Source organism: Littorina saxatilis, linkage group LG8 (assembly GCF_037325665.1).
Source record: "Littorina saxatilis isolate snail1 linkage group LG8, US_GU_Lsax_2.0, whole genome shotgun sequence".
NCBI lineage: Eukaryota > Metazoa > Mollusca > Gastropoda > Littorinimorpha > Littorinidae > Littorina > Littorina saxatilis.
The window spans coordinates 15,198,872-15,216,416 of NC_090252.1; the positions used below are offsets into that span (position 1 = coordinate 15,198,872).

The 17,545-nt window shown below is 41.4% G+C and overlaps 1 protein-coding gene and 1 long non-coding RNA gene across 2 annotated transcripts in view; one reads left to right on the plus strand and one right to left on the minus strand.

Moving 5' to 3' along the window:
• LOC138974523 (pleckstrin homology-like domain family B member 1) overlaps positions 1-17,545 on the plus strand; it is a 504,261-nt gene that overhangs the window by 446,512 nt on the left and 40,204 nt on the right. The gene's annotated exons all lie outside the window — the stretch shown is intronic.
• LOC138972863 (uncharacterized) lies at positions 12,269-15,843 on the minus strand. The gene is made up of 2 exons (XR_011457788.1): positions 15,175-15,843; positions 12,269-13,982 (listed from the first exon to the last, which is right to left on the minus strand). It is a non-coding gene; the product is annotated as an uncharacterized lncRNA (long non-coding RNA).

The following is a 17,545-nucleotide window of genomic DNA, read 5'->3' on the forward strand; positions in this document are numbered from 1 at the left end:
ATAAAGATCGGTCCAGCAGTTTACTCTGAATCGCTCTACACACACACACACAGACAGACAGACACACACACACACACACACACACACACACACACACACAGACATACACCACGACCCTCGTCTCGATTCCCCCCTCTATGTTAAAACATTTAGTCAAAACTTGACTAAATGTAAAAAGCAAGACAATGAAGCGAAAAAGCAATGTGGATATTATAGCTCCGTACGTGTGCACTGAAACACGATGGCCAAGTCAAATCAAAAAGAACCCAAAATCAACGACAAACAAACAAAACAAAAAATTTCAAAAACTAAAATACACGCTCTTACGCCTGTGATTCAGAGTGCTGTCAAGTGATGCATGATGAAGACACACAGGGCTCAGCTACCTGGGGTTCAGTAGAGCGGACACAGGACAAGGTGTAGCGGAGGTTTTGCTCGGTTCAACGCACACAGTATGTCGGGACCTATTAGTTCCACAGCGGTGGACTTATGCCACGCTCGTCCGTCACATAACTCTCTCAAAATCCTCTGCCGTGTGCATGGTCACGTAAAAAAAAACGTTAAACAAAAAACGACGAGAGAGAGAGAGAGAGAGAGAGAGAGAGAGAGAGAGAGAGAGAGAGAGAGAGAGAGAGAGAGAGAGACAGAGACAGAGAGAGAGAGACAGAGACAGAGAGAGAGACAGAGAGACAGACAGAGACAGAGACAGAGACTGACACTGAGAGAGGGAGAGAGAAAGAGAGGGGGGTAGACAGAGACAGAAAGACAGAGAGGGCGAGGGAGGGGGGGGAGGGGGGGGTGAGGGAGGTGGCGGGACGTGCCGAATATTTAGGCAACAAAGACAAAAGCAAATAAAGTCAGGAATACCGCAGCTTTAAAACGTAAACGTGGCTAACCAAAAATCAAAACCGCCTTTGATCAATCTGTGAAGACACTCTTCAAGACACAAAGCAAAGCAGAGACACCACCGTCCTGGAGCAGATCTGTACAAGGCGAGCATCGCTCAACAGTAACACTAGCCTAGCTGCATGTGCTGTCCGAAGAAGGGCATCCAAGTGTCTTGCGGTGTGCACGCAACAGGGCTAAAATGTGTTTCCAGATAAACCCTTCTGCAGGAGCCAGTGTTGGCTATCGTCGCAAAGGAAACTGGGAGAGCGCCTGTATGAGCGAGTCTCTTTCTCAAAAGAAAGTCAAGTACAACGACAATCTTCAAAGCCAGCAGTGTAGCACCCCGAGGTAACGCAATCTCACTTTGGACAAAAGATCGATTAAATCCCGTCACTATCAGTCTCTCACCACTTACAACAAGTTGTTCAACCCCTGTTCACACGGACAACAACTCTCGTCGAAGGAACAACAACTCTGCCCCAGGAACAACAACTCTGTCACCACGAACGGTAACTCCGTGAAAGTCACATCCGAAACCGGCGAACCATTCGACAACAAATCTTGTCAATGACAGGACTTCCAAACAATCATTCCAATTTCCCACACCATTCTAATTTCCGGTAGAGTGACGATAACGATACACTTCCTGAGTCAACACGCCGCCACAAAGTCTGTTACCCGTTTGGCACGAAAGGTAAACATGACCAGCGCCGGACATTGGACAGTCGTGGTCAGTTGAAAGTAACGGTATCCACACCGGCTGACCGGTTAATCTCCCTTGACCAAACAGTGGGCCAGGTGACATGTCATTCATGGCTGGATGTGGCCATCACACTATCGCTGTCCAGCGGGTCACTTAACTTTGAGGGTTCTCGCGGTGTGGGAATTGGGAACATTTTACCCAATAACCTAGCACTCTCTTTTTTACGTTTTAGAACATTAAATCATAAATTGCCAATACAGAAAGGCCGAATGTTAAATATACCACATAACGAAAGAATATGTGTTAAATGCCAGTCTGGAGAACTCGGAGATGAATTTCATTATATATTTCAGTGTCATTTTTTTGAAAATGTGAGGAAAAGGTTGTTACGATTGTATTTTCGTAGAAATTCAAATGCACTTAAATTTAAACAGTTATTTGAATTAACAAAGAAACGAAAGTTATTGCATTTAATATATTTTATTAAGAGTATTTTGAAAGAGTTCTGATTATTTGATCACACACAGAAACATATACATTCCTGTAAAAAAGAAAACAAAATGTATGATTACAATTATTTTGTTATGAATTAAGCTTGATTTATTTTCGGTTAATTAGAAGTGTTGTGTCTCATTATTACATATATCTTTTTTGTCGTGTTTATTGCAATTTTTATTTATTTTATTCATGTAACCCTAGGTTTTTTTAAAAATAAATATTGACTTGACTTGACTTGGCGGTTTTTCTGTGTTCAACCTACGTATACGATGTCTGAGAGCACCACCGTACGGAGGGATTCTGCGGGCATCGCAGCCAGAAGAAAGAGGGACATTCTTCTCGGACTCTCCAGGCAGACGCCAGACAGAAACACTTGGGGTGGGTTGCATGAGACGACTTAAGCTGGGCGGAAATGTGCTCAAAGTTGAGATGGTTGACTTTACGCGGAAAGCGCGAAAACTGGGTTGCATGAGCGGTCTTACGTTCGTTGAGCACAGCGTTTTTTGCTTAACTTTGAGCCTGCTCCCCCCTAGGCTTAACGCTGAGCTTGGCAGAGATAACAGACTTAACCAGCCAGTTGCCGCTTGCAAGATGATGTTTTAAAACCTTTTATCATTTGGTGCTATAATAGGTCGCACCAACGCGACGGAGTTAGACAACTTTCTTGTTTACTTCATCTGTGCCCGGCAACCAAAAGGTTTTTGTTTTTGTTTTCTTTAGGTTGAAATCATTTTTTAAATTTTTTTTATTTGTTGAAATATGTATGTATTTATTTATTCAATCATTAATATATTTATATTTTGTTGTCTTTTTTTTTATTTGTTAGAAATCATCTTTTGTTATCTAATGCTGTATCTAATAGTTATAAGTGTTTTATAATTTGATGTTTAAAATTTTATTTATTTATTTAAAAATTAAAAAAAATTTTAGTCTCACATTATATGATTTTGTCTTTTCCTTCTATTTTGTTTTTACTTCATTTTTTATTTTGATATAATTCGTGTTTTTTTTGTAATTACTGTATTTTTATCTTCTTTTTGTATTTACTTTTTTAATTTTTGGTCGATGTTTACCTTTTCAGTAGAGAGCGATTCAAGATCAAGAAGACAATCTTTATTTTTCTTCTACTCGATCCAACATGCACAATGCACAAAATAGTACTATAACGCAGCACGCTCTACTTTGTACTACACACGGCATCTCCCGTGTTGGTATGAGCGCGCGCTTCCTGTGCGTGCTTGAATGCGCCCAGATGCCGCGCGCAGAGTACATTAGTGTGTAACAGACGGTCTCTGATGCGCCCTTTTCCCGCGAACCTACTAGACTGCAGTTTGCATTGGCTGTTGCTGACCACATTTCCCGTGACGTCATGGAATCTCCCACTAACGCTCTAAGTAGGTCGACAACGTCGACTTGCCCTCTTTCTCTGTTGAGTCGGCCCTAAAGACGGCTCATGCACCCCGATTTCGTTTCGTGCTTTGCGGATTCTTAACAGAGCAAGCTTTAGAGTAAAGTCGAACCGTTTGAGCTTGGAATTTGAGTTCTCTCATGCAACCCACCCCAGGTCTCAAGACTGTGTTGGGGAAATTAAATTCAGTTCCAAGGATCGTGTCATGAATGGTGATATGTATATATACGTTTGAAATGAAGTAACTATGTACAGTTAAAACTGGCTATAAGTATAACGACCAACGAAGGGGTCCAAAAGTGTTGATTATGTCTCTGATTATAGACAGGCAATCCTTGTCGAAAGGTGAATTTGTTTGTTTATTTGGTGTTTAACGTCGTTTTCAACCACGAAGGTTATATCGCGACGGAGGGAAGATGGGATAGAGCCACTTGTCAATTGTTTCTTGTTCACAAAAGCACTAATCAAAAATTTGCTCCAGGGGCTTGCAAGGTAGTACAATATAATATTATTACCTTACTAGGAGAAAGCAAGTTTCCAGCACAAAGGACCCAACATTTCTTACATACTGCTTGACTAAACTCTTTACAAACATTGACTATATTCCATACAAGAAACACTTAACAAGGGTAAAATGAGAAACAAAATTCGTTAGTCGCCTTTTACGACATGCTGGGGAGCATCAAATTCTTTCTCATCCCAACCAATATGGGACTCCCCCAAACCCGCGGGGGGTAAAGCCTGTGAATCATAGCTCGGAGAAAGTCTTGTCGATGAGCCTGTGGGGTGGTCAAATTGGCAGGTGGTCGTAACCGAGAGGTGTTCGCCAAGGCAGGTTTGACTAGTAATGAACGATGGCCAGATGAAGGAAGACTAAGGCCAACAAAAAAAATAGGTCTGTTTACGGTAACCCGACCGACCCTAGTTTTTTCGCGCGACCCTAGACTTTTTTTTGGCATTTGGGAAAAAAAGAAAAAAAAAATCTTGGTTTTTTTGGCAAAATAACGTAAAAATATGGTTTTTTGGAAAAAAAAACAAAAACAATCCCGACCTACCGACCCTATTTGTTTGGCCTATGTTACCGTAAACAGACCTATTTTTTTTTTGGCCTAACAGACACAGACACAGACACAGACTGAGGACAGAGACTTGGCCCAGGCCGACGACCCTCCAAGAGAAGCTGCACGGTCCCGTGAAAGCTCTACAAAAGACCGCCAGCTTCATACGTATCCAGTCCTGGACTCCAAGTGTAAAGGCGATCGACAAGAAGAAGAGACAAAGACAGAGAAAGATTCCCAACAGAAAGACAGACAAACAGACAGCGAGAGGGGGGCCGGGGGGGTGACTGAGGCAAACAGTGCGCACGTGTGTGCGTGTATCTGTTTGCCTATATGTGCCCCTTCCTATAATAATAATAATAATAATAACGATTACTTATATAGCGCGTAAGCCTCGTGGTGACAAGCTTATGACGGCTTACTAGTGCCAAAACCTGGGGTTACCCATTATCACGTGATAATTACTAATTAACGCTGTCAGTTACTGTTTTCACTCGTTAGTTACTCATTTTCACGGGATAATTAGTAATTTTCACGGGATAATTACTAATTTTTAGTTTTGGCACAAGCAATCCGTCAGGAATTGAGCCAAAACTAAAAATTAGTAATTAACAGGTGAAAGTTAGTAATTTTCCCGGGAAAATGAGTAATTAACACGTGAAAATGGTAATTATCAAGGGAAAATTACTAATTGATAATTACAATTATGAGGTTTTGGCACTAGTAAGCCGTCATACCTTCCACCTAAACTACTCTCAAATCACGCGGTACAGGGAATCCGCAAGCATCCCAGCACATATTTCAACAAGGACATGTCACATAGTTTAGAACCTTTAAAACCGCTCCAACATACCCAGAAAAAGAATCCTTCAAATCCCGGACACTTTAGCCACACAAGCACTTTCAGACACTAGAATCTTAACAGGAACTCCGATGTCTCTGCAGACACGAAGCACTTAGTCCTTCAGTGCACGCACAAAAACCGAACACAACCTGTGGAACTGACCACGCCCACAAAACTGGTCCACTGGACGCTTTAATCCAAACCCGAGGGGGTCAACCTGGCGACAAACACTCTCACACACAAACCATCCTTTGAAATTGACGAAAAGAATTGGAACTTAGCAGCCACTGTCACTAGTGAAGTTCGATTACGTGTACTGCATTGGAAAATATTGCAAAACATTTATCCAACTAATATTTTATTGTGTAAAATGAAAGTGAAGGCTGATAAAAACTGTACATATTGTGAGGATAAACTTGATGTATTGGAGCATTTTTTCTTTGAATGCCCAACCGTGCTCAGGTTTTGGAAATATATTGAAATGTACATATTAGTAAACATTGGCGAAAGAATTAGGTTGAATGTTACAGATGTGCTTTTTGGTATTAAAAGTAACAGCAAAAATATGAAGAAGATTAATCATATTATTTTAATCGCAAAGATGTGCGTAAGCATTTAAAACAAGAAGGGCAAAGCCCATACGACTCACATGCTTTACACATTTTTCCTACCAAAATACATGTGACCTTGACCCAAGGTCAAGGTCATCCAAGGTCATGCAACACAAAGCTGTTAATTCAAGACATAGGAAGTACAATGGTGCTTATTGGCTCTTTCTACCATGAGATATGGTCACTTTTAGTGGTTCACTACCTTATTTTGGTCACATTTCATAAGGGTCAAAGTGACCTTGACCTTGATCATATGTGACCAAATGTGTCTCATGATGAAAGCATAACATGTGCCCCACATAATTTTTAAGTTTGAAACAGTTATCTTCCATAGTTCAGGGTCAAGGTCACTTCAAAATATGTATACAATCCAACTTTGAAGAGCTCCTGTGACCTTGACCTTGAAGCAAGGTAAACCAAACTGGTATCAAAAGATGGGGCTTACTTTGCCCTATATATCATATATAGGTGAGGTATTCAATCTCAAAAACTTCAGAGAAAATGGGAAAAATGGGAAAAATAGCTGTTTTTTAGGCAACATTTATGGCCCCTGCGACCTTGACCTTGAAGCAAGGTCAAGATGCTATGTATGTTTTTTGGGGCCTTGTCATCATACACCATCTTGCCAAATTTGGTACTGATAGACTGAATAGTGTCCAAGAAATATCCAACGTTAAAGTTTTCCGGACGGACGGACGGACGTCCGGACGGACGGACGGACGGACGGACGGACGACTCGGGTGAGTACATAGACTCACTTTTGCTTCGCATGTGAGTCAAAAAAACCGATTCACGATCAACACTGGAAATTATTTTTGGAAATCATGTTGTTTTGAGATTTCGTCAGTCTGACGTTTTATTAATTAGAAAAAAATTGTTGATTGTCTCTGATTTAAGATAAAGCATGTAAATGAGAAATTATGTGTACAAACAGAAAACATACAGTTACCATGTTTGTTATCACGTGTTTATTGATTGATTAAAATTTTGAAAAAAACCACCAAAAAAAACAAAAAAAACCAAAAAAAACCCATCCTTTGAAATAATCAAGTGCACGCACACAAAGAGAACACAAGACTACGCACTGTGTTAATAACCACAACCACTCTCAGAAAGATCACCAAGAGTGCACTGACCGAACCCAAATCGTGTATCCTGTTCACTCAGTTATCAACACAAAATGCACACACAAGCACTGGACACAAAGTTCTATGCGCACTTGAAAAAAGGCAATTCACCGAGCAAATATCAAAAGTCCTCGACACCGGCGACAAACAATTTCACACAATAAACATTCTCAGTGTCAAGTGCACGTATACAAAGTGGACACAAGACTACAGAGTGACTGACTGACCACACGCACTGAGAAACAGCGTCCAGCGGGCGGTGACCAGAGAGTGACCAGCCCTGAGACAGTGGCAGCCCCAGTCACCTGTCGGCCCGCAGTATCAAGCGCTCTATTAAAGCCACAGGTGGGCTGTGGGGGTCTGTGGACTGAATCGAGAAACAGGGACACGAAAGGCCCCTTGAGAGAGAGAGAGAGAGAGAGAGAGAGAGAGAGAGAGAGAGAGAGAGAGAGAGAGAGAGAAAGAGAGAAAGAGAGAAAGAGAGAAAGAGAAAGAGAGAAAGAGAGAGAAAGAAAGAAGGAGAGAGAGAGAGAGAGACAGAGAGAGACAGACAGACAGGCAGACAGACAGACAGAGACAGACAGACAGACAAACATCTGTTTCCTCACGGAATGAGAGAGACAGACAGACAGACAGACAGACAGAGACAGACAGAGACACAGAGAGAGAAAGAGAGACAGACAAACAGACAGACAGACAGAGACATAGAGAGAGAGAGAGAAGACTCAGTGCAGTGGAAGAGAATCGGTGGGTGATGTCCTCACGGAATGATTACCCAGGCTGGTATTTGCAAACTTCCTCCCACCTCCAGGTTCCCAGTCACTCACAACTGTGACACTCAAACGATTTGACATTCTTGATAAACCTTTTCCGCCAAGAAACGCATTAATTTGTTAGTCACGTGGAAACCCCCCTCTCCTCCCCTTCCAACTCCATCCCCCCCCCCCCCCCCCCCCCCCCCCCCCCCACTCCATCCAAATAGAAGACAATTAGCCACAAGGAACTTAGTCGATAAATATCGACAGGGGGCCGACAAATGGTTTAAATGGGAAATGTGTGTATATGGGTGTGGGTTTGAAACAAACAAACAAACCAACCCATGTGAACCCCGGGCCGCAGGCCTTCGATGTAGTGATTGAAAAAAAAGGATGTTCTCAAATGGTTCAATTCTCATTTGGTCTGATTCTCAAATGGTACCGGTATACTCCCCCCCCCCCCTGGCCGCAGGCCTAGGAGTAAAATTTTTATAGACACTGACCTTCTTCCCAGGGGTCATTGACCCAGTTTTAGCTATGAGAGGTGGTTCGCCCAGAGGCTGTAGAGTATACTGGGGCGGTCTCTTTGATGTCTTGAGAGGAAACTTGGCCAGGGTAGTACATGCACCAGAACTGGTGGACACCAAGGACAAACATGAAATCGAAGCAGTTTGCTTTCAGAGAGAACGGTCGTCAGCAACTCAAACTTCTCTGTTTTCTTTTTTTTTTTAAATCTGACTTTCTTTGTGGCCCCCTGACTCCGCCCCCCTCCCTCTGTAAGGACCCCCCTCCACAAGGACCGATTTTTGTCAACATTTTAAAGGTCGCTAGAGAGGGGTTCCACTGTATGACCTAACCGCTACTGGCAGACGGCCTCAATCTTCACGCGCAAAGACGAGATTAATAGGTGCTCGGTTTTGGTATTTTGAATTACATTACATTAAACCTTTGTTGGGTTTCATGGTCATGGCAACAGCCATAATAATATTACATGATGTATAATATCATATTTCAGCATATGTGAATTACATGTCATCATACTAAACTGTCATACATTTTTATTCCTACATTATTCTGATTGATCACAACCAAACCTACTATCATTGGACACATCCAAATGCAAGCGCCTGTTCTTGACAATTTCTCTCTGATCTAAATATAAAATCAGTGCAATTTCCTGGGTCGGGCTTTGCCACAGACACTCACGGTTTGGCCTGTAGGTAAAATGTACAATGTATTTTCTGATTTGTGCACAAAAGCTTTTTTTCTTTTTTCTTTTTTTTAACATAACAATGTTTAATGTCACTGTATGTTTAAAAGACCATGGTCATATTTGTAAAAAAAATGTTAAATTAGAAAATAAATAACATTTTGGTTCATGATTTTTCCTACACCTGTGCTAAAAATAAGAAATAAAAATGTCGGGTATATAAGTCACTCAAATACAGCTAGGTATGAATGGCTCGGTTTGAGTTTGTTGCAGTTGACCCTGCACAATGCGACATATCATGTTTTTGTTGAACAATTTTGACGTCACCCTAGCCATGATGGTGTTTTCCGGACCCGGGCTTGCAGCTGAGAAATGGCAAGGGGGGGGGGGGGGGAGGTGGTTGAGATCTCAGTTCTTCTTCTTCTTCTTCTGCGTTCGTGGGCTGAAACTCCCACGTACACTCGTGTTTTTTGCACGAGTGGAATTTTACGTGTATGACCGTTTTTTACCCCGCCATTTAGGCAGCCATACGCCGTTTTTCGGAGGAAGCATGCTGGGTATTTTCGTGTTTCTATCCGAACTCTGACATGGATTACAGGATCTTTTTCGTGCGCACTTGGTCTTGTGCTTGCGTGTACACACGGGGGTGTTCGGACACCGAGGAGAGTCTGCACACAAAGTTGACTCTGAGAAATAAATCTCTCGCCGAACGTGGGGACGAACTCACGCTGACAGCGGCCAACTGGATACAAATCCAGCGCGCTACCGACTGAGCTACATCCCCGCCCAGATCTCAGTTCAAGACGTTTAACTAAACCGACATCTAAAATTACAATAACAGAGAACATTCAACAAACATGTTACTAAAGCAAACATGAAAGAATGAAAACAAAATAAACATATACAAACGCGCCCGCATACACGCGTGTATGGCAGTGTTGGTATGTAGGTGAAGGGATGGCGGTGGTTGTGACAAAAATGCAAGCGTTAAAGAGATTCCATTTTATATACTGTTCAAAAAAAGAAACGCATAGCTTGTAATATTTGGTTAATTTAGTTATATGGCTGCAAGGATATCCACCAAACTGCAGAAAATGTTTATCTGGTCGTCGACCTTTCGTCCATTGCCACAAGTGAGCTCTGCACGTGACGCATGCGTTATCAGTGGCTACAATGTCAAAATTGCTCATTTGGCATGACCACTCGTCATGCTTCAGTGTAATCTCGTGAAACTCGGGGAATATTGAGCTCTCACCATGTCTTCCAAAACCCATAAAAGCGGATTGTTCGCCACAAAGAAATCAGACGACAATTCAGCGACGAAAGATGGCCCGATTGAGCAGAGAAGACCGCCAAATTGCATTGGGTCGTTTACAAGCAGGCCAAAGTCAAAGTGCAATCGCCAGGCACTTCCACGTGTCCCAGAGCACCATCAGTAGACTGTGGGTCAGGTTTCAAGCCACTGGTTCCGTTGCTGACTTGCCACGAGCGGGAAGACCAAGGGCGACAACTGCTGCTCACGACCGCTTCATACGGCTCCGCCACCTCCGGAATCGTTTCCTGTCGGCCTCATCTTCTGTCCAGGCTCTCCCCGGGCCACACCGATTATCGGACCAGACCGTGCGGAACCGCCTGCATGAAGCTGGTTTGAGAGCTCGCAGACCTCACAGAGGAGCTATCCTCACCCGCCGCCATCGCCAGAACCGAGTGCAGTGGGGCAACCAGCACCTTCGCTGGACCGCCCGGAATCACTGGAGACACGTGTGGTTCAGCGACGAGTCCTACTTCCTGCTCCAGCGACATGATGGTCGGAGGAGGGTCTACCGGAGAGTAAACGAACGTTACGCGCCCAACTGTGTGGATGAGGCACCCGTTCATGGTGGTGGAGGCGTCATGGTGTGGGGGGCGATCAATACCGCTGGAAGGAGCACCCTGGTGCACGTCCAAGGGCGCATAACTGCCCAGCGATACGTGGAGGAAATTCTGCGCCCACACGCCCTTCCTCTTCTGGCTGACCAGGATGCCATATTCCAGCAGGACAACGCTCGCCCGCACACAGCACGACTCACCACCCAGTTCCTCGCCGACCACCATGTCCAAGTGCTTCCCTGGCCATCCATGTCGCCAGACATGAACCCGATAGAACACCTCTGGGATGAATTGGACAGACGTGTGCGCAGGCGAGAAGAAGCGCCGGCAAATCACCGCGATCTATTGCAGGCACTTCAGGAGGAGTGGGACACCATCCCACAGCAAGATATCCGGCATCTGATCCAGTCCATGCCCAGAAGGTGCCGGGCAGTTGTTGCTGCTCAAGGCAGTCACACCCCCTACTGACTTGACAGCCTCGGCACCCAATCGTATTGATTGACTGATTGATTTGAAGATGCAAATGAACTGTGTGTGCATTCAACTGTGTCCATACCAAATTTCAAACAAATAATCTAAATATTGGATTTTCTGTTAATTTTTTCGAAAAATAAAACAAATTTGGCAAGTAGCAACTATGCGTTTCTTTTTTTGAACAGTATATATATAAAGCTATAAACATTAACTGGATTACAAGAACGAATGGCGACGTTGGGCGAGCAAAACGCGTCTTGCAGCAATTCCCACACAGCGGGTCTGTAGCGCGAAAGACACGGACTGTCGCACAAATGAAAAGTTAACGACTTTAACTTGTTCTTAAGGGGGGACAGGGTAGGCAAGCACTTTTTTTTTTTATTTTGGAAACAGCTTGCTGCTTGTTTGATTTTTGCAAGCAGAATAACCTAATTAAGGGAAACCATTTTAAATTTTGAGTGAAAAGCAATTTTTGGGGGTTTTATTCACCAAAATGTGAGAAAAACGTTATAAAATGTGCTTTTTTTAAAATGTTGCAGTTTGTGAACCAGTGCATGTTTTGATCCAATTTTTCTTCTTTGCAGCAATATGTGTGTGTTTAATAATTCTGTGTATCGAAAAGCATTTCTAAGCAATATATTATTTTAATTTAGCATTTTCAGTTACCGGTTCAGTTTTGATAAGAAAAATACATGAAATCCTAACTGTCAGACTCATAAAAACCCAACCAATGCACTGAACTCTTATTCCATACACAGAACTGATGCTGTACAACTCATAAACAACATATACAAAAACTGAACAAATCCATCAAGCCTTTCAAAAGTTGCAACATTTTAATTGTAGCGTTTTGTCTGAAAATTACATTCAGAGAAAACAGCATTTTAAAGATTTGAACCAGTACATAAAAAAACCAGTAGCACAGTGCACCCTGAATTCATATGTTTTTATCAGAATGACCACTTTACTATGTAGGGAAAAGGATTTGACAATCAAATTATCAGGATTTTTTTTATATACATCATATGAAAACAGCCATCTTTGTTTGTACTGATATGAAAACATGAATCAGAACCAAACTGTCAGACTCATAAAAACCCAACCAATGCACTTAACTCTTATTCCATACACAAAACTGACGCTTTACAAATCATAAACAACATAAACAAAAATGAAACAAATCCATCAAGCCATTCAAAAGTTGCAACATTTTAATTACAGATGTTTGTCTGAAAATTACATTCAGAGAAAACAGCATTTGAAAGATTCCAACCAGTACCTCAAACTAGTAGCACAGTGCAGCCTGAATTGATATGTTTTTATAAGAATAACCACTTTACTATGATGGGGAAATGATTTGACGATCAAATTATCCAGACTTTTTTTAAAAAATCATTTGAAAACTCATCTATGTTAGTGCAGATATGAATCAAAACGAAACTGTCGGACTCATAAAAACACAAGGAATCCACTGTATTCTTATTCCATGCACAGAAATGGTGCTTCACAAATCATAAACAACATATACAAAATTGGAACAAATCCATCTTGCCATTCAAAAGTTACAACATTTTAATTACCACATTTTGTCTCAAATTACATGTAGAGAAAACAGCATGTAAAAGAGTCTCACTAGTACCCCGGTAAACTAGTACCACAGTAGAGCTTGAATTAATGGGGTGGGTTTTTTTTTTTACCAGAATAACACTTTAACTATGAAGGGGAAATGATTTGATAATCAAATTATCAGATTTTTTTGATTTAAAAAAAAATTATATGAAAACATTAAAAAAGTCAATTATCTGTGTTTGTGCTGATATGAAAATATTGATCAGAACCAAACTGTCAGACTCATAAAAACCCAACGGATGCACTGATTTCTTATTCCATTGCATAGAAATGATGCTTCACAAATCATCAACAACATTACATAATTATATATACACAAATGGAACAAAGCTATCAAGCCATTCAAAAGTTGCAACATTTTAATTACAGTATTTCTGTGCTCAATCCTAACACTGCAGCAAATTTCTGTAAAGCTGAATGTCCCTTTCCATGTACCAACTTGGTCATACGCGGATTATTTAAAATGCAACTTTACCACCCGAAGCGTTGCAAACACCGGGAGAAGAGTAAACAACTGCAGACTTGAATGGACACTCATATGCACTCCAGATGCAGGGCCTGTGCAAATCCTTGGGCTGATGCATCACCTTCTTTCATAATCAGACTGCTATCAGACAAGCATTCAGTACAGGATATTTAACCTTTCAGCAATAGATTGAGCTGATCAATGTTGACAAAAGCCCAACACATGTCAGCGGAGTGACGTTGCACAGTACCAGTATCCATATCTGCTTGTGATGGGTCAGAAGATGGCAAAGTATCTGTATCTTCTTATGGTTGGTCAGAAGATGGCAAAGCTGATGTTTCTGCTGTGGAAGAGGGTAGTTCCGGTTTAGCAAACTTTTCCATCAGGTCAATCTTTCTCCTCGCTGCCACCACAGGAGGACTGGCTCTCCCCTTGCTCCAACCTAATAAATACACAAACACTGATTTAATATTTGATACAACTGTCCATGGTTTTTGTTTGTAATAAGCTGCAAATTTTAAGACTCAATATAAACGTCAACAAGTGCTTGTACTTTATTTTGCAAATGACCATGTTACATGGGGTGTACCTCAACTTTTTGGCTAGGCTGGTAAATCAGAAATCCCAATCAGCCCCCAACCACTGAACCAGGCGGGTTTTCTTACAACCACCTCAGCGGCTCGTACCCACTTATGTCGGTTGACGAACACACACACACACACACACACACAAAAGACATTCATTAATTGGCCCCTATCACAAAATGTACATGTCAAGTTTACTATGGGATTTGAGTAACCACACAATCACATACACACAGGAACTAATACTGAAACTAGCTGAATTATTTTCTTTCTTTCTTTCTTTCTTTTCATATTTTTCTTTTAAAATTAATTTATTTCATCACACTTGCTATGTATTTGCTTGTTTCTTGTCTGTTGTCTGTTTTGTGTGTGTGTGTGTGTGTGTTCTGTGTGTGTGTATACATTTTCAGATTTCCTAAACCTAGCACTGTTTGCAGGTGATCTTTATGCTTTTGATTCATGAGTTGCATCCCCAGTCCTTTAGTTTAACTCTTTTTTTTTTCTTTGGTGAAGTAAATTGGATCTATTTTTTTTTTATTCCTTAGTTAATGGAAAAGATTTGACAACAATATTGCTGTCAATGATAGGTTGGTCAGCCATGCTGGTGTAAACCAATCCTTTAGAATTGGAGAACGCTCTCTAGTAGGGTACTTATTTTCCTACGGTCAATGACCAGAAACAGAAACTGTGTCAGTCGTACATCGCTCAGATGCTGCTTCTCAGTTTGACCCCAGACAAAGAATACTGATGACATGTTACACCATAGTAAGCTCTCAAGGACTGGCCAGCGAAGAACAATAAAATAGGGGTTGTGAAGACGATATCACAGAGATGATCGAGGGAGGGAGGGGGTGGGGGGTGGGGGCTTTGCGGCGGCGGCATGGTCAGTAAATTGGATCAAGAAACCCGCAAAATACTTCAGACACAAACTGTTTATCATTTACCTGCAAACCCTAACACATTCTTACAACAACAACAACAACATAACGATGTGCAATAAATCACGTTGTCAAACAAACAAGATCGAAAAGAGAAAGAAGCAAAACCCACCTCGTCGAGTCAAGAATCTTAGAATGTCGTCTGCTTAAATACGATCATGTTGGTTCATTTCGGAGTGTTGTTACTTCCTTCTACTGTTCGCTGCTGCTGGTTCATCTTTCTCTGATATTTCTTGCCACTATGCCGAACATTTCCAATGTTAGGGTTGTTCTCCGCAGCTCAAAACTTTGAAAAATGCTGCTGAATCGGTGAAAACGTCATGGATTTGTTGACACCGGGGGACTGATAAGTTGTCTACTGCGCTTGCGCCAAATGCCTTTGACCTACATATATTTGCATATATTAATTCCGGGGTTTCGGTTGGAACGGATTCTCTCTCTTTGTGCCTATGTCAACGGAAATTCCCCAACGGTGATGACGTCATCTTGAAGAACGGAAATTTCCACACAGTTTGAACAGCGAAGGGTCATGTCATGTGCGCACATTTACCAGCACGGAGTATCCAAAGTTGACCATTTTTTCGATTTTTTGGATAAAACACAGACAAAAACAACAAAACATCGGTTTGAAAATGGTTTTATTTACATGAATACATGTCTAAAATGACAAAAGCAGATTATTGAATGCATTCCAGGATGTTCAAAGGTGTGAAAAATGCAACAACCCCAAAAAGGTGTATGAGACCAAAAATAACTCATTTTGCCTACCCGGTCTGCCCTTAAAAGTAACAAATGAAAGTTATACACAGAATGAAAGGGAGCAGTGGGGTAGGATAAGAAGGCTTTATCATTGTCATTTGTTTCAAATCTCACGACTTTGGCAGGGTACAAGGAAAGTGCTTGTCTTAAAAGGAGAGTAATACAGGAGCGAATGAAGGTGTCACTGAGAGAGTTTCATCTTGTGATGATGCCCTCGTGACGTGTAAGAGTGACAAGTGCAAGTCCACGCCCTCGCACTCTCTTCATAGAACAAAGGACAGGGCTTAAAATGAAAATGTTGAAGCCATTACACTTTCTTAATTTCTCGTTTTGTGACAGCTGTTCTGGGTATCACATAAAGCGTGTTCCATGATTTGACGTCCACGTCGGTGACAATAACAGATTCATGCACACTGCTACAATTTATTTTAAGTGCTAGAATAAGGTATAAATAGAGCCACAACTTTATGTTAAAATAAGAAACATCAAAAGGTAAAAGGAGCTCGACATGAATGAAGACGGGGGTGTAAGTTCATTTAAGTTATTTCTATAACTCAGGAAGAGTACGGAGAAAGTGTCACAAGTTAAAACCCCAAAGAAAAACAGCTACTGGTACAGCGAAACCAAAAAAGCAACCAAAACATCCAACAAAATTACCGTGACAATTATCTAAAGCTGAAAATGCACAGCACACACAATAGGCCTTCTCCTTAACCTCAGCGAAAAGCACACACTCCGTGACAAAGATCCCCTTGTTGTGTGATTGGCTCTGATCCTCCCATCTCCTCGGACTCTTTAATCAGCCCCAGGTACCCTTCCCTCGCTCTCACACAAAACACAAACACGGGGGTACAATTTCACTCCTCGGATCCCGTTTCCTGCGGAAAAGACCTCTCAGCTCTTGAAGCGAACACAACCCAGTTTGCATAAACTTCTTTTATACGGTTTGGAACGTTGGAAAAGTACATGTACAAACAAAGAAGATTTAAAACATAAGTTAGTCATTGTTGTCCAAGTTATGTTTGGTTTTGATACACTGGACAAAAATTGACTTGCTTGAAGCATTTATTTTTATCTTTTTACATTTAGTCAAGTGTTGACTAAATGTTTTAACGTAGAGGGGGGAATCGAGACGAGGGTCGTGGTGTATGTGCGTGCGTGTGTGTGTGTCTGTGTGTGTGTGTGTGTGTGTGTGTGTGTGTGTGTGTGTGTGTGTGTGTGTGTCTGTCTGTGTGTGTGTGTAGAGCGATTCAGACTAAACTACTGGACCGATCTTTATGAAATTTGACATGAGAGTTCCTGGGTATGATATTCCCATAGGTTTTTTTTATTTATTTTGATAAATGTCTTTGATGACGTCAAATCCGGCTTTTCGTGAAAGTTGAGGCGGCACTGTCACGCCCTCATTTTTCAACCAAATTGGTTGAAATTTTGGTCAAGTAATCTTCGACGAAGCCCGGACTTCGGTATTGCATTTCAGCTTGGTGGCTTAAAAATTAATTAATGACTTTGGTCATTAAAAATCGGAAAATTGTAAAAAAAAATAAAAATTTATAAAACGATCCAAATTTACGTTCATCTTATTCTCCATCATTTTCTGATTCCAAAAACATATAAATATGTTATATTTAGATTAAAAACAAGCTCTGAAAATTAAATATATAAAAATTATTATCAAAATTAAATTGTCGAAATCAATTTAAAAACACTTTCATCTTATTCCT